The 18828-nt window shown below is 36.3% G+C and overlaps 1 pseudogene; it reads right to left on the reverse strand.

Annotated features, from left to right (window-relative positions):
- Positions 1–16150: 16150 nt before the first annotated feature.
- LOC123388680 lies at positions 16151–18111 on the reverse strand (annotated as a pseudogene).
- Between the last annotated feature and the right edge of the window lie 717 nt (positions 18112–18828).

Here is an 18828-nt window from a genome sequence, read left to right on the forward strand (position 1 = left end):
CAATGCAATCAGTGAGAATATGGCCTAGGGCATACATGGATGGCAACAACAAACTCAAATTACATTTCTAATTAGCTCACAATAAAAGAATAATTCTATAAAAATAAACAGAGGTAGGCCAGAGTAAAGATTTATATTTTACATTCAAGGCATTTGAAAAATGTTTCTTAGTGAGAAAGTTTAATAGTGCTGAGTCTTCTTAATTGTGGAAAAGTGAGACAATACCATTTAGGAAAGCAATCAGAACTCATGGATTTAAAACATGTCCTGGAATATCTTCCCCTTAAATCCCATTGAAACATGTATAAAATATTCTGAAGCAAAGAAACAAGCAAAATACTCTTGATTTTCACAGATTATTAACAAAATATCTGGCCTGACTCATATTTAGATATGACTCTCCAAATCCTATTCTCTTGCTGGCAAATGTTTTCACATGGCATCTTCATCTAAGAAGTTCTTGAGTCACAATCACATTAAGGACACTCTACTATCAACTAAATAACAGGAACTGTATTTAAAAGTATAAAAAAGTAATGAAATCTCTGTATTAATTATACATAAAGATATAAAACAAGACTTGAAAATATTGTCAAGCCCAGTTTGATTATTAATGAAATGTTAATCATTTTTCTTTCCTCTAAGTAATTCACTTTTTCCTCCCCTCTTCATTCATGCAGATAGACTATGTGTTCATTGTGTCAAGAAGAGAATGGGATGAGATGACCCAGTGGGAATGAGTTAGGACCAAATTCTTGGCTTTGGTTGCAATAGCATTAGTCTTAGGTGGTATAGCAGTGTCTGGGCATAAGCATCGTATACGAAGGAAGCATGATGGGAGACAGAAGTCTCCTACTAGATGCCTCATAGGCCAAAGGATGGTTAGGAATTAGAGAGGAATGAAAGGGATATTATGAGAGCAGAGGGGTTAGCGGATCTGCAAAAGAGAAATAGTAACTGAAATGGGCCAGTATTTCCCTATTCCATTATACTTTATTTTACCCTAGACATATATTGCTCTACTCAACACTTGACTCTGATATGAAAAAATCTTCCTTTTCTAAATATAATAGCCTCTCCATGCAACTGAATAGGTTTTTGACCTTCTTGTTACCTATAGAAAGTTGAGGGCCCAGAAGCCTTTTAGCAATATGAACGATCACAATCCATTTTAATTCAAACTGTCAGTGCTTGAGGCATTATAATGATTTTGACAACTTTGTGGGTTTCCTATGTATCTGACTACATTCAGTGAAACCACACCCAGAATTTTTTTTGAGATAGGCTTCTCTCTTCTTTGGCTTGTCAGAGTACTATATAAGAACACTGTAGCAAATCTTGGAAGCTCTTTGGTGTAACTGAGAGGGTCACTAGACACCATTTTACCTATCTACAATCTTTACAAAGGGTCTTAACATCATTTATTTGATCTTTACAGTGAGATCATTCCTCACCTTACTTTGCTGCCTGAATAGACTAGAAATCAGAAACAGTTTTATTTTAAAACCCAGCAAGAGCTCCCTATTTCTTCTAAATTCTTGTAGATTTCTTTTTAGCTCATCTCTCTTCCTATATATTTACCTATGCAGCTAAAATAAGCTAATTGACACTTTTTATACTCTCCCTTGCCAAGAGCGCCTACCTAAATTTCATTAAGTATGCTTTCTATCCTCTAATTACCAAAAATAATAGTTTGCTTATTTTTATGTTGTTACATGACACATACTACCTCACTCCACCTTGTGAGAGCCTCCTGTCATTAAATTTCCTGTTCTTGGGGCTGCCTGGGTGGCTCAGTGGGTTGGGCCTCTGCCTTCAGCTCAGGTCATGATCTCAGGGTCCTGGGATTGAGTCCCACATTGGGCTCTCTGCTAAGCAGGGAGCCTGCTTCCTCCTCCCTCTCTCTCTCTCTCTGCTTGCCTCTGTGCCTACTTGTGATCTCTCTCTGTCAAAAAAAAAAAAAAAAAAATTCCTGTTCTCCACTAATGGTTTGTTCACAACTTGTCAGCCTTCTCCGCCTGGTCTTAGGTCACTTGTTGAGTTTTCACCAATCACCCAGCCCCAAAAGCAATACTAAATGTTTTATGTTTGCATTATGGTAGCCACATACTTCTAGGTACTAATTATTGTAAAACTTAGCTTTTGTTACATAATAAACCACAATGAAACTCAAGAGTCTAAAGAAATAAATAAGTTATTATTTTTTGTTTTCATGATTCTCTTTTTAGGTAGTTGGGACTGCATGGACAAATATCTGATGGCTGCCTCAATGCCACCTAGGGTGATAACTGCCATATCTCACATCATTGAGCAAAATAGCCCCAGCTCAAACATATGGTAAATGGTGATGATTATAAAGGCAGGACATTTCAGTGTACAAGTACTTTTCATATCCTTGTTTATATCACATTTTAAAGTTCCATTAGCCAAAGAAACTCATAAGGCCACATCGGATTTAAGGACACATAAATAGGTTTCATTTCTGGGTGGGAAAAGTTCAAAGTCAACTAAAAAATATCATGACTATGTTGAACATCTGGGTGGCTCAGTTTGTTAAGCCTTCAGCTCAGATCATGATCCCAGGATCCTTGGATCAAGTCCCAATTGGGCTCCTTGCTCAGCAGGAAGTCCACTTCTCCCTCTGCCTACTCTGCTTGCTCTCCCTATTTGTCCTCTCTCTCTCTGACAATGAATAAATCTTTTAAAAAAACTATTACTACAGAGATAATAAAATTGGTGGCCATTTTTTCCACCTATACCTAAGTGTATAATGACAAGTATTAATTAAAATAATATTATTCTTGATAAATAACAAAACCTAAATCAGTAAAGAATACAGGATCCAGAACTAGATCCAATTTTGAAAAATAGATCAACTTACTTCTACTATAAGAAATGAGGAATTAGTTGAATTTTCATCAATCTTCTCATCCAAAACAACTAAAAAGTCTTGACAAAATATGGAAGAATCTGCTTGGTGGAATGTGACAATTACCAAGACAATTATGTTCGGTCAGTTTAACATTCTAAAGAATAGAGAGACGCATAGAGGAAAAGAACATATCATCCAGATCCTCACATTATTTATCCAAATTTTTATATAGAATGACTGAATCTACATGGGAAATAAATTGGCATCCAAAACAAAACAAAAAAATATTACCCAAACCAGGTAATAAATAGATACTCAGGATATTCTAATATGTTATTAGATAAGTATTTTACACTAATTGTGATTAATGTGGTCTAGAAATGAAAACACAAGATGGAGAATGTTGACAGATTAACTGATAATGCAAAAAACAAGAAATAAAAACCAGAAACAAAATACATGAACTAAAAGTTATGAATGCAACAAATAGGATTACTATCAGACACAGTGAAGACAGAATTATGGGAAAGGAAGATAGGTCAAAAAAAAGTATAATGATGTATAAATATTCAAAATCATGGAAAACAAAGAGGATAAGAAGCATAAAGTAATAGTGGAAAGGTTTACCATAGGTGTAATAGTCATCCAAGAAAGAGAGAAGAGAAAATGAGGCAGTAGTCATATACAAAGGGTTAATTGCTGATATGTTTCAAAATATATGAAAGACATCAAGCAATAGATTTAAAAAGCATGACAAATACAACCAGACTAAACATAAACAAAATCATACTGAAACACATGATAGCAGAGCTACTGAAAACAGAGAAAAACAGGATTGAAATCAGACAGAAAAGAAGGACTTTCAATAGAATGAAATATGAAGGACAGTGACTTCACATATATAGTAATACTCTTTTAGATAAACCAAGGGCAAAAGAAGGAATCAGAGGAGAAATTTTTTTAAAAATTTTAAACTCAGTGATAATAAAAGTAGGTATATTAACATTTATGGTTTTAAAAACCTGCAATTATAGGACCATGTATAGCTATAAATGCATGAAATAAGTGCTTTCAGTGTATTCTAATACATACATTTATGAATATTTATATTTTTAAAGAAGCTTTGTGTTCACATTTTAACATGTGCATTTCAATGAATGACACTTACGGTTTTCAATATATGTATCCTAAATGAGTCTGTAGCGCCTGGGTGGCTGAGTCGGTTAAGTGAGCAAATTCTTGATTTTAACTCAGGTCATGACCTCAGGGTTGTAAGATCAAACACTGTGTGACCTCTGTGTGTTCAACATGGAGTCTGCATGAGATTCTCTCTTCCTCTCCCTCTGCGCCTTCCCCCACTCACATACATGCTAAATAAGTAAATATATAAATATCTTTAAAAATAAATAAAAATAAAAATGAATCTTAACCCCATTTCACGCACTTTACAATAATTAATTTCACACAGACTGTAGACCAAAATATAAAAGGAACAAATCTATAAAATTTAAAGGAAATAAATCTTCCGTAAGAACATAGGAAAATATTTTCATGACTCTGGAGAGGCCAATATTTTTTAAACAGGACACAAAAAGCATTACCCAATGAGGACATTATTGATAATTTGGGCAAATAAAGATTTAAAATCCACTCACCCACAGATAGCATTATAGGTGTCAAAAGGCAAGCCACACAATTAGAAAAAGTAGCAACAAAGATAAATTTACTATGAAACTAAAGTTTAGCTACACTTTTACAAGACTTTCCAAGGATTTAGGAAAGGTTCTGGCAAGGCTTGCATGAAAAAAATGTTCCTGTAAAATTCATAAGACCAAGTATTCTGTTGTTGATCCCAGTGACGTTCATTTTCAGATCAGGTGATATTGAAGATGTCTTATATCTCTTTGAGATTTCCCCTCAAAAGACATCAAATTAGGGATACATTTAATTTGAGTTCATTCAGAAATATTTACATTGTTCACAGTCCCTTCTTTGTAAAATTCTACTGTTCACCACCATGTGTTGAAATGACTTCCAGGAGTACTACCATGACCCACTATAATGATTCACCCAGAAGCCTGAAACAAAGGAGCATGGCTGAGGACCTACCCTGACTTCTCCCCTTACTTATCTGTAACTATCCACTCCAACAGTCAGAAACCATGTTTCCACCATCTGTCAACCATTTACTTAATTATTCTATTCCAGTATACATGTGGGGCACTTTTGTGTTAGCTATTTCCCAGTGGGGATATATTTTTACCAACTAGGGTGCAAGGCTGATATAGAATTCCCTTTACCTTTGGTGTTACAGATTCTACTCATTTCCAAAATTACTTATGTCAGGAACTTCCCCACCCTGTTTGTTACAATGATTTTTTTTTTACATGCATTTATAGTACAGATTATTTTGTCACAGTCTGAATGCTCCTCTGGCACCCCTTGACCTCCTAAATAATTTTGTAATTGTGCATGCATTAAGACTCATACTTTTTGCTGCAAAGTTCTGCGAATTTTAACAAATGTCACATATCCTATAGACTAGGATAGTACTATATTATCATACAGAATAGTTACACCATCCTATAAGTTACCCTATACTTCACCCCCAAAATATTACCAGCTAGTGGTTTGTTAGCCATCTCTAGAGTTTTGCCTTTGCTAGAATGTCATACAAATGGTATTGTATGGTATGTAGCCTTTTCAAATTTCCTTCTTTTCCTTGGTCACAGGAATTTAAGACTCATTCATGGCATTGCATGGCTTGATAGCTCATTTATTTTTATCACTGAGTACTATTTCATTGCATGAATGTACCACAGTCTGTTTATCCATTCACCTATTGAAGAACATCTTGGTTGCTTCCAGTTTGGGATGATTATGAATCAAGCTGTTAAAAATATTTGTGTGCTGGGGCGCCTGGATGGCTCAATGGGTTAAAGCCTCTGCCTTTGGCTCAGGTCATGATTCCAGGGTCCTGGGATCCCTACTTTGGGAGCCTGCTTCCTCCTCTCTCTCTGCCTACCTCTCTGCCTACTTGGAATCTCTGTCTGTCAAATAAATAAGTAAAATCTTAAAAAAAAAAATTGTGTACAGATCTTTTGTGTGTGTGCACATAAGGTCTTAGCACATTTGAGTAATATCTAGGAACATGATCGCTGGATTATATAGTAATAATATACTTATCTTTATAAGAAATTGCCCAACTGTCTTCCAAAATTGTTACAGCATTTTGCACTCCCATCATCAATGAGTAAGGGCTACTGTTGCTCCATATCCTCTATTGCATTTGGTTTTGCCAGGTTTTTTCAACGTTAGCCATCTTAATAGTGTAGATGGTGCATCATTGTTCTTTTAATTTTCAATCCCCTAATAACATAACATTGAGCATATTTTTATATGCTAAATTACCACCTACATATCTTGTCTGATTAGTGTCTGTTCAGATCTTTTATCCATTTTTTAAGTGAGTTGTTTGTTTTCATATTATTGAGGTTAAGAGTTATTTGTATACTTCGAACACACATTTTTTATCAGATCTGTTTTGCAAATATTTTCTTCCAGTCTAGTTTGTCTTTTCATTCTCTTAAGAAAGATTTTCACAGAGCAGGAAATCTGAATTTTAATAAAGTCCAACCTATTAATATTTTTTCTTTCAAGGATAGTACTTTTGGAGTTGTATCTAAAAACTAATCAGCAAACCCAAGGTCACCTAGATTTTCTCAGCACTTTTTAATGAAGAGTTTTATTGAAATATAATATACAGCTTTAAGATACAACAATCTTAAGTTTTCAGCTTAATGAATTAGTAGAGAGTGAACATATCCACTTATGTACAAACTAGATTTTAAAAACAGACTACAACCTGGGATCAGATCTGGTCTGCTACTTATTATACAGCTTGAAATTTAAGAAATTTTTTAATGGTTGGGAACATTTTTAAGTGGTTGGAACATCAGGAAGAGAATTATATTTCAAAAAATTTACATGAAAATTATATGCAATTCAAATTCTGATGTTCATAAATATTCATACTTGTTATACATATATGGCCTATAGCTACTATTACTCTAAAGGGAAGAGATGAGTTGTTGCAACAGAAATCATACAACCCACAAAGCCCAAAATATTTACTATCTGGTCCTTTACAGAAAAATATATAGAATATTACCAGCACCTCCAAAATCCCCCCCATGTCCACTCATGTCATTATACTTCCAAAAATAATGACTATTTTGACTTTGATCACCATGGATTATTTTTGTATATTGTATGAATAAGAAGTGTATGGCATTTACTATTGTGTCTGACCTCTTTTCCTCCATGTCTATCAGATACATTATGTAGCTGGAATTTGTTTATATAAATATGGATATATAAAATCTTTTAAATATATACTACATTTTTCATTTATTCCACCATTAATGGAAATTTGTATTTTATCATTTAAGACTACTGTGATTAATGTTGCTAGGAACATTCGTTCATGTCTTGTTCATCATCTACATGTATACTGGTACTACATTTTTGTTGTGGAATAGCTATGTCAAAGGGTATACAAAACCTTAGCCTTAGTAGATTTTATCAAAGATTTTCCTAAAGTATTTTACAGGTATCTATACCCACCAGGAATGCATTCACATATCAGTTGCTTAATATTTTACTAACTTGTACTATGAGTTCATTTTCCTACTATTGATTCACAAGTATCACATCCAATATACAAATCTGCCCATTAAGGTGCGTGCCTAAAATTATATTTCCCTGATGACTACTGATATTGACCACTTTTTCCTATACTTACTGGTGTTTGGAAGCCTTCTTTTCCAACATGCTGTTTTCAAGCTTATAGAATTCAATCCTTTAAAGATATCTATCTATCTGCACATATATATGCATTTATATAAACCCTATCATTTATCTATCTATCTATCCCTTTTTAAAAGATATTATTTATTTATTTGACAGAGAGAGTCACAAGTAGGCAGAGAGAGAGAGAGAGAAGCAGGCTCCCCGCTGAGCAAAGAGCCCGATGCAGGACTCAATCCCAGGACCCTGGGATCATGACCTGAGCCAAAGGTGGAGGCCTAACCCACTGAGCCACCCAGGTGCACTCTATCTATTCCTTTTGAAAGATATCTATTTATCATCTATCTATCTATCTGTCCAGTTATCTGAAACATGTGGAAGATATATTAAAAAACAAATGTATTTTGGTATCCTGCTTTTTTCACTCTCTTCTTAAAGCATCTTTTGTAAACTAGAGTTCCTAATTAAATGAATCTACTCCAATATTTTCCTTCTTGGTTAGTGCTTTCTAAATACTGTTTAAGAAATCCTGGCTTTCTTAGACAACTATCATATGATTTCCCTGATATGAGGAAGTGGTGATGCAACATGGGGGCTTAAGTGGGTACGAGAAGAATCAATGAAAGAAGATGGGATTGGGAGGGAGACAAACCATACGTGAATCTTAATCTCACAAAACAAACTGAGGGTTGCTGGGGGGAGGGGGTTTGGGAGAAGGGGGTGGGATTATGGACATTGGGGAGGGTATGTGCTTGGGTGAGTGCTGTGAAGTGTGTAAACCTGGTGATTCACAGACCTGTACCCCTGGGGATAAAAATATATGTTTATAAAAAATAAAAAATTAATAAAAAAAAAAAAAGAAAGAAATCCTGGCTTTCTTAATGGTCCTGGAGACATCTCTAAGTTATCTTCCAAAGGATTTCTTGTTTTACCTTTCATATTTAACTATAAGCCATCCATAATTATTTTTATATGGGTTTAATAGAGGTTAAATTTTTTTCAGTTAGATCTTGATTTGTTTCATTATCTTTTAGGGAATACAGTCATATATCTGAATTCTCTATTCTGTCCCCTTGGTACATTTCTCTATCCTTGTGCAATACTACAGTTTTTAATTATTGTAGTTTTAGAATTATACTTGGTTTCTGGGAATACAAAGGGCTCAGCTTTACATTTCTTTTGAAAAACTTTTGTTCTTTTAATTCTTTTATGTTCCTATATGAGTGATAAAATCAACCTGTCAGTTTCCACTAAAACAATTGGTGATTTTGATTGATGATTTTGATGATTTTAAGTGATTGCTTAGTGGTGATATATTTGGGGGAAATTACATTCTTCCATTCCATAACCATAGGAATATTCCATGCTATACTCTTCTCTCATTTGTTTTATTTAATTTCTATATGCTGGCTAACTGAACATAATAAAAAAATAAGTAAATTCATTTTCATACATAAAAAAATAATTTTTCTCAACAAGTTTTTTTTTTTTTTTTGTATAGTGATTTTGGATATAGTTTTTAACATTTGTAGGAATAGAAACACCTATTTCTAGGCATTTGATATTTTTCACACTAAATGACTTTTTACATTTTTTGCTTTGAAATAATTTTTATTAGTGCATAGAAATCGACTGTTTGTATATGCCCTTTATGTCCAACAACTGGATGATAAATTTATACACTTCAATAATTGATTTATAGATTATTTTGAATTTTCCATATGTACAAAAATGTCAATCCACTTCTTTTTCTACTCATATATATGTTGGTTTTTCTTTTACCTTATTGCACTGGCTAGGACCTTCAATACAATGATGAACACAAGTGAAGTTAGCAGACATCCTTGGAAAAACTTTCCAATGTGTTTCTTATTATCATTTTAATAACTGTGGAATCTACAGTAATACACTGTTTTTCATTCCTGATGTTGGTAATATTATCCTTCTCTACTCTTATGTTTGTGGTCTTGCTAGGAAAATGTATGTCTAAATGATGTTTTTGAGGAAATAATATTTGGCTTTATTGATTTTTATTCAAGTATTACAAATAAAATACTCATATTTTGTATATTTTTTCCTGACTTCTTGGGATACATGCTTAGAAAATCTATTTTCAGTCTTATTTTATAACATACCCATTCAAGATTTAAGTTTTGCTCTAAGCATAGCTTTAACTATACTCCAAAAACTTTTTTTGTTTTTTTTAAATTTTTTATTTTTTAAATTACTTTTCAGTGTACTAGAATTCATTGTTTATGCACCACATCCAGTGCTCCATGCCATATATGCCCTCCATAATACCCACTACCAGGCTGGCCCAACTTTTCACCCCTTCAAAACCCTCAGATTGTTTTTCAGAGTCCATAGTCTCTCATGGTTCATCTCCCCCTCCAATTTCCCTGAACTCCCTTCTCCTCTCCATCTCCCCATGTCCTCCATGTTATTTCTTATGCTCCACAAATAAGTGAAACCATATGATAATTGACTCTCTCTGTTTCACTTATTTCACTCAGCATAATCTCTTCCAATCCCATCCATGTTGATACAAAAGTTGGATATTCACCCTTTCTGATGGAGGCATAACACCCCATAGTGTATATGGACCACATCTTCCTTATCCATTTATCTGTTGAAGGGCATCTCGGTTCTTTCCACAGTTAGGCGAGTGTGGCCATTGCTGCTATGAACATTGGGGTACAGATGGTCCTTTTTTTCACTACATCTGTATCTTTGGGGTAAATACCCAGGAGTGCAATTGCAGGGTCATAGGGAAGCTCTATTTTTAATTTCTTGAGGAATCTCCACACTGTTCTCCAAAGTGGCTGCACCAACTTGCATTCTCACCAGCAGTGTAAGAGGGTTCCTCTTTCTCCACATCCTCTCCAACACACGTTGTTTCCTGTCTTGTTAATTTTGGCCATTCTAACTGATGTAAGATGGTATCTCAATGTGGTTTTAATTTGAATCTCCTTGATGGCTAGTGATGATGAACATTTTTTCATGTGTCTGATAGCCATTTTTATGTCTTCATTGGAAAAATGTCTGTTCATGCCTTCTGCCCTTTTTTTGACACGATTATCTGTTTTGCTTGTGTTGAGTTTGAGGAGTTCTTTATAGATCTTGGATATCAATCTTTTGTCTGTACTGTCATTTGCAAATATCTCCTCCTATTCTGTGGGTTGCCTCTTTGTTTTGTTGACTGTTTCCTTATGATATATTTTCATCATTACTTGAATAAATAAATTTTCTAATTTCCATTGGGATTTATTATGGGGGTCATGGTTTATGTAGATATGTTTTGTGATATACTCAAGTATTCAGAGATTTATTTATTTTTTAAGATTTTATTTATTTATTTGAGAGAGAGAGTAAAAGCATGGGCAGCAGCAGAGGGAGAGGGAGAAGTAGGCTCCTTACTAAACAAAGACCCCAAGGTGGGACTTGATCCCAGGACTCTGGGATCATGACCTGAGCCAAAGGCAGACGTTTAACCTACTGAGCCACCCAGGTGCCCTGGAGATTTATTTTTAGATGGATTCCACTTTGGTCAGAGAATACACCCTGTATGATTTCAAATATGAAATTTGATACCCCTGGGGATAAAAATATATGTTTATCAAAAATAAAAAATTTAAAAAAAAATATGAAATTTGTAGGTACAGCTTTAAAACCATCAGAAAGTCTATTTTGGTAAAAATTCCATTTATACTTTAAAAGATAATATATTAATAACATGTTCTGGAGATTTCTGGTATAGTTAAATGCACACACACACACACACACACACACGATGGCATTTGCTTATGTTGTTATGAAAGTCTTCTACAGTTCCACTGCTTTACTATCTTCTTCTTAGTTACTGTGAAAGAGATGCTAAAATCTCCAACTATGATTTTGGATTTGTTGATATCCTTTTACACATTTCATTTTGCTTTATGTACGTATTTAAGCTTACATAATTAATCTCATTAAGTGCAGACAAATTTGTGTCTTTATAATCTCCAGTTGAATAAACCTTTTATTTATTCTTATTTTTTTGAGAGAGAGAGAGAGAGAGAGAGAGAGAGAGATCTTGGAAGCAGGCGGTGGGTAAAGGGAGAGGGAGAGAGAGAATCTTGTGCAGGCTCCATGCCCAAGAAAGAACCTCACAAGGGGCTTGATCTCATGACCCTGACCTCTTGACCTGAATCAAAATTAAGAGTCTGATGCCCAGGGGTGCCTGGGTGGCTCAGTGGGTTAAGCCTCTGCCTTCAGCTCAGGTCATGATCTCAGTGTCCTGGGATCGAGCCCCGCATTGGACTCTCTGCTCAGCAGTGAGGCTGCTTCCCCCTCTCTCTGACTGCCTCTCTGCCTACTTGTGATCTCTCTCTCTCTGTCAAATAAATAAATAAAATCTTAAAAAAAAAAAAAAAAGGAGTCTGACGCCCAGCTGACTGAGCCACCCAGGTGCTCTGAATAAATCCTTTAATTATGACACATTCTTTATTTTATTGTGGGACCACTGGCAATAGATACTTTTTTCTTTTTATTTATCAGAAATGTGTTTTACCATCATTTTTAAAATATAGAAATCTAGGTTAACAAATGTTTCTTTTAGAATGCGTTCTTGCCTTACCTGTTGTGTGTGTATCTGTCTTACTTTTGCTCCTTTTAGGCTAAAGAGACTTTTCCCCCTCATCTGGTTGCTTTCAAGATTTTCATTTGGACCTTGGTTATAACATTTTTACTGCAATGTGTTCAAGTATAGGTTTCTTTTTACTCCTTTTGCTTATGGTTTGCAGAATCTCTTGAACTTGGTCTTGAGGTCTTTCATTAGATTTTGGAAAATTCTTAGCTTATAATTCCTCCAACTTTTCTTCTGCTTTTTTTCTCTGTTTCTCTCTCTCTCCCCTTCCCTCCTGAGACATCTATTACACACATTCAGACTTTTTGGCATGCCCCAATATTTTCCCATACATAATTCCATCTGCATATTTTCTACTACATATTTTAGTTCACTATCACTCAGTTCTGTTGCAACCAAACTTCTGTTAAACCCAACTATGGGAATTATTTTGGGGGTCGGGCCTGGTTAGTACTTGGATGGAGTTTTATTACATTATAGCTCTGTTCCTTGTCTCTCTCTCTCTCTCTCTCTCTCTTTTTTTTTCCCTCTTGATTTTCAGCCACGGTCACTTTTTCTGTCATGTTTAGTTAGTTTTATTTTATATTTTTTAAAATGTAGAGTTTTGTGTGATTTATATGCCTCCAGATAGAATTTAATTTTCTTGACAGGCTATGTTGGGAAGATTGCCTTCATTTAATTAGGAATTAAGATGGCTTGAGGTTTTGTTTCAGGCTTTGTAAGGTTTGGCTTGCTTCTTTGTGAGAGTTGGTTTGCTCTTATTCCTCGACTAGATCTCTGTGTTGCTTCCAAGATTCCTCGTTGATGGCAGAACTCAAAATTCTTCTCTCTCTCTCTCTCTCTTTCAAGCACCCTGAGATTACATAAATCTCGTAGCTTTTTAATATCTTAATATCTGCTTGGCAGATATTGGGAATTAACAAATGCCTCAAGAGTCAATTTTATGCAGAATGTTGGTCTCACTTTTCTGATACTCCTTTCTCCAGGATTTTGGATCCTCAAATCTACCCATTCCCAGAACTACAATTCAAGGTGAGGAACAAATTAATAGCAGTGTAATTCAATCCTGATATAGTGAATTTTTTTCACTTAAAAAAAAATGAATATGCAATAGTGCTAGGGAAGATATTTAGTTTGAGAGAGTTGACAAAGCTTTTGGAAACCTCATAAAGCCAAATAGGGGATGGGGAAGCAATCCAGGGATTAGTAACAACAAAAAGCTGCTTCTATTCCTAATGCAGGAGAACAATATGAGGAGATATTTGCAGGGGCCAGGAGCCAAGTCTAGCAGGTAGACACCAGAATCAGAACACAGGTTTCTAACAAGAATTGGAATCACGTGGGAGATGCAGCCAAAGCCAAGAAGAAAGAAACAAATATGACTTTCTGCCTGCCGTGGTAATGCAGCCTTCTAGATAAAACTAACTGGCAGTTGAGAAAAGAGTCAGAGAAATGTAGAACCAATCTTCTTTGTGTAGAGCAGAAGGATAGTAAATGTATCTAAGTGCAAAAGGAAAAGACTGGAAAAATCCCTTTACAGCCAGGTGCAGGGAAACTGATTGAACTTGCACGACGCTCAGGTCCCGTTACCTTCGTACACTGGTTGGAAATATTCTTAGGTTAAAAGTAATATTAAGGAAGTTAACAAAAAAAATGATTTTTCTGAGTCAAAGATTTTCCTAAACAAATATCAAACAACTCTGGAAGAGAGAAGTTATTTCTGTAGTAGCCAATTTAGTGGGTCTTGACCAAGACATTTTAAAATAGAATGGAATGGAATAGGATAGAACAGAACATCACAACATGTAGGGACTTTGAGAGAAAGTATTTGTTCAAAAAGTTTTAAAACTCAGCTGTCTAGGTGAGTTATTTAAAGTTGGTTTCATTTCACTGAAGAGGAAGCAGACAAGGATAATTTCATTTAAGAATAGCAAGTCAAGACATTTTAAAGAACAGAAAAAGAGGAAAGAAGATTAAATGCTCTTGGAAAAAAATTCTAAAGTGGCAAGTGAAATGCAAATTTTAAATATTCCCCAGCTAGTCAATAAATCCTTACAAATGGGTGGATTGTTCATCAGAATTGAAATAAGCCCTTGAACTTTGATTTTCATTAGTCTGGGTACATGCTGTTTAAAAAATCTTTAAATTTAGACCATCACCTGTGTTGTGAAACATCTGACAGAAGAAACAAATTACCTCCTCATGGACTCATCTCCTTTTCCTTCATTTTTCTCAGATTTTCAAAGTGAGGATAACAATGACCCCCCCTCACTGGGTTTTCATCAAGTGTTTTTGGCTGGCGTAAGTGTCTCTAGTCAAAAGAAGGGTTTAATTTCTGGGAAGGCAATTTTAGTTGTTTTGATTAGGCAATTCTGTGACAAAAGGACGAGGTATTAGATCTGAGTGGAGCCAGCTGTGTTTCCTTCATTAGCTGCCGAAGGGGTTAGGAAAGGCTTTCAGGGGAAATGATGACCTGGCAGGTGGGAGATAGGTAAGCATGGACGGCACAGTGTTCTCCCTTCAGCCAGAATTGTGATTGCTTGTATTGCTAAGAGGAGGGTTCATCTTCATATTTCATTAGTAATGAAAGACTTATCAGTTAGGATCATTTTGGTTGCAAGAAAGGAAAAAGTCAAATCATATTCATAAGGTGGGTGTATTAACCTTCAGTTATGAAGAGCTCAGAGGAGGGGCTGATGTCAAACAGCTTGACTAGAGGGTCTGATATATCATCCGGGACCTAGTGGCTCCCACTCTGTTTATTCACTTAGATTTCCTCCTCACAGCCTTCATCCTCAGACTAGCTGGAGAGACTTCTAGTCACAAAGAGCCTTAGGCAGCTTTGGAGTTTACATTCTTTCTCTGTCTCAGCTAGTGGAAGAGGAAAAAACAAGAGACCCTTTCCAATGACTCCCCTCAAAGTTTTCTGAAGGTCATCGATTTTGATGAGACCATATATCCTTGAATCAGTAACTGTAGCCTGGTGACAAGCTTTGACTTAGGTCATATCCTCCACACAAGTCTATGCAAACACGTGGCTTGTGATTGGGGGAGGAAGAGTCCTTCCAAGGGAAACTTTTTTTCACTTAAATTTAGTGAAAAGGTATTTTCATTAAATACCTTTACTAAGGTATTTAGTAAAAAGTTTAAAGTAGAAGGGAGTTGAGGGAAATTGGAAGGGGAGATGAACCACGAGAGACTACGGACTCTGAAAAACAATCTGAGGGTTTTGAAGGGCAGGGGGTGGGAGGTTGGGGAAGCCAGGTGGTGGGTATTATGGAAAACTGGGTGTGGTGCATAAAAATGAATTCTGTTACACTGAAAAGAAAGTTTAAAAAATTTAATATAAAAAAGTTTAAACACACATGACAAAAACAAATGTCCTCTTTATAAGATGGTTAGGGGCCCTTACTTGTGGCCTAGCGTCTTCCCAGTGTGAAATGGTTTTTTTATTTGTTGTTTGTTCTTCCAGTTCTCTTTTCTTGTTGTATCTTTGGATTCTATAGTTTTGGGAAAAGTGTGGAGGATGTTCCTGAAAGCAATCTTTTGCTCTAAAGGAAAGGGAAAAAGAGCCTCACCATTTATGTGCCATTAACTACCCTGACTTCTTTCTTAAAGCTAATTTGCTATATTTAATGTATACAAATAGATATTAAATTTACACATTGAAGATCTATGCACTCACATCCTTAATAAGGCACAAAACATTGTCAGAAGAACAAAATACCCCTTTGGATCTCTCCCCCACTCTTTTCTTTCCTAGAAATACACTATTCTGAATTTAGTGGTTTTTTTTTTTTTTTTTTTTTTTTTTTTTTTTTTTTTTTTTTTTTTTTTTTTAAGGGTGGAATTTAATCTTTATTTACAGGACACTGCAAGAGAGGAGAGTCCACATGGAAATAAGAAACCCACTGGCAGGAGGAGCTTCATACAGTTTTTACAGTTTGGAACTGGTCAAGTAGAGTTTTGTTGTAAAAAGTGCTACAATAACAAAACACATTTAAAAAGAGTTCTTAGTAGAGAAACAGTAAGACAAACTTCTACCAAACAAAGCACACCACAAACAACTTTCTGCGTCGGCTGTACAAGCTAAAAGTTAAAGGTCCCAGCAGTGCCATCCTGAACCTGGAACGTATAGCCTTCAGAGGTAGTTTCAGGCACAACATTCTGATCTTCCTCTTCCTCTACAGAGAAATACTTCTCAATCAAGTTTAATGAAGCTTTGTATACAGACTCATTTTCATGGTTTTGTAGAGCCTCGATTTTGTCCAAACCTCCACATTCTTCAATCATTATACTAAGTTTCTCGGTTTCACCTAGTTTTCTCAGCAGCCTGAAAGATGTTGGAAATGGCATCCAGAATGACCAGAATAATTTTGGTATCCTTCGCAGTTAAGAGGTTCATCAATGGTTCTATTATGCCACAATGGACGAGGTATACAATCTGTTCAACTGTCCCACCACTTGTATAGTTGGTCACAGCCCAGACAGCTTCCTTTTGTGTCTTAAAGTCTGCCTTAGAGAGAACACCAACGAGGAACGGGACTAATCCATGATTCACAACTTGCTGTATCTGGTCCTGGCGGCCAGCTGTGATGTTTGACATTGTCCACGTGGCTTCCTTCTGAATATTAGTTTTGGGGTTTGTTAGCAGGCTGGGAAAGATAGCAAGCGCTCCTGCGTCTATTACAACCTGAGTCTGTTCATCTGTCCCAGTGACAATATTTCCTATGGCTCTTAGCGCAGGAGTCACAATGGGCAATTCAGTAGCTCCTAGAAGCTTCACAAGCTGCGGCACAACTCCTGTTTTCACAACCATTTCAATCCGTTCATTTGGACCATCCGTCAGGTAGGAGATGGCCCAGCAGGTATCTGCCAAGACCTCTGGATCATCGTGATGCAGGAGACGAACTAAGGTAGGAAGAATCTGCTCAACGGCATCTAGCGGGGGTGCAGGGTTCTTGTTGCGACAAAGGTTTGAAAGTGTCCAAGTAAGGTTACGCAAGTAGCCACATGCTAACGATGACATATGAGGAACCGCGAGGAGAGCCAGAAGCGGATCAACCGCACGGTACTTGATAACCAAGTCTCGAAAAACGGGACCATTCCCTGCGATGTTTCCTAGAGCCCACACAGCCTGTTCGCTGATGTGGGCGTGGGAAGATGCCAACAGGGAAATGAACGCTGGGATCGCGCCTCCATCGACCACAGCCTTGGTCTGTTCTGAGGTCCCGGAAGCAATGTTGGTGAGAGCCCAAGCGGATTCAAACTGAATGGGACTACAATCAGTTCTGCCCAAGAAGGACACAAACTTTGGAATCAAACCAGCCCGGATTATGTTGTCTATGGGGGGCTGCTTTTCCCGAGAAAGCAGTTTCCTAGCAGCTTGAGTAGCCTGGAGCTGGCTTTCCAAATTGTTGCTATTTATGCCCTTGACAATGTCATCAACTGACCAATTTACAGTGCCCTGGTTGTTGCGGTTTTCCTGCAGTGGAGAGGTAGCATCATCGGGAAACGAGCTTACGTTTCTCCTTTTCAGCATCTGGTCATCCTTCTTCGCTTTCCTCAGCTCCACATTAACTTCTATTCGACGCCGCCTCATTTCTGTACTGTCTTTCCCCTTGTTCTTGAATCTGTTAAGGCGGGCAGCTGGTGAATTAGCATTCTTGTTGGTGGACATGGTTATGAGACAAAGGGAGAAAGCTACACGGCCGGCTCAGGCTTCCACGGGAGGCGGTCCGGGACGCGCAGGCTGCAGGTCAGCTGCCCTCAAAACGTCCACCACGAATCCTTTAGTGGGTTTTTTACTATGCCTATATTCATATTTTAACTAAAATTTTTATGAAACTCCAAGTAATGTGTATATGGTTTTATATATTTTTCATGTACATAAATGTGTATTTCTTATGTGCAATATATATTTCTTACACATTTAGTTGTTTGTTTATTATAATTTTCTTTCTCAATTATGTTTGATATATGTAGCTCTAGTTCTTTCATTTTACTAGTGTTATATTTCCTTGTGGGTTTTTTTTTTTATGTCTGAATACCTAATAATTGAATCATCTACTCTCTCCCAGGTGATAGACATTTGATTTGTTCTAGATGTTGCTACTAGGACCAATGTAGTTTTGAGTTCTTTTCTATAAACACATTCTAGGATATCTTAATGGTGTCTACCAAGAAGTGGAATTAACAGCTTGGGAAATTTGGATGCCTTCAACTTCACCAGTTATTGTTAAATTGTTTTTCCAAAAAGTTGTACCAATGTACATGTCCACGAGCAAAGTATAAGCATCCTTGTGGCTCCACATCATTGCCAACATGGTATTGTCAGATTTTTAAATTTTTGCCGGCCTGATTAGTGTGAAATTTGTGGTTTTAATGAGAATTTTCGTACCTGCTAATGACCTCGAGTATCCCGTCCTTTATCTACTGGCTACTCAGATTTTTCTGGGAATTTTCTGTTTGCCTATTTGCTGCTCCCCTGCACTGCCCAGCTTATTTGATTTCATAGTGCTTT

Source organism: Mustela putorius, unplaced genomic scaffold (genome assembly GCF_011764305.1).
Source record: "Mustela putorius furo isolate JIRA1106 unplaced genomic scaffold, ASM1176430v1.1 tig00003909_pilon_pilon_pilon, whole genome shotgun sequence".
In the NCBI taxonomy this organism is placed as follows: domain Eukaryota; kingdom Metazoa; phylum Chordata; class Mammalia; order Carnivora; family Mustelidae; genus Mustela; species Mustela putorius.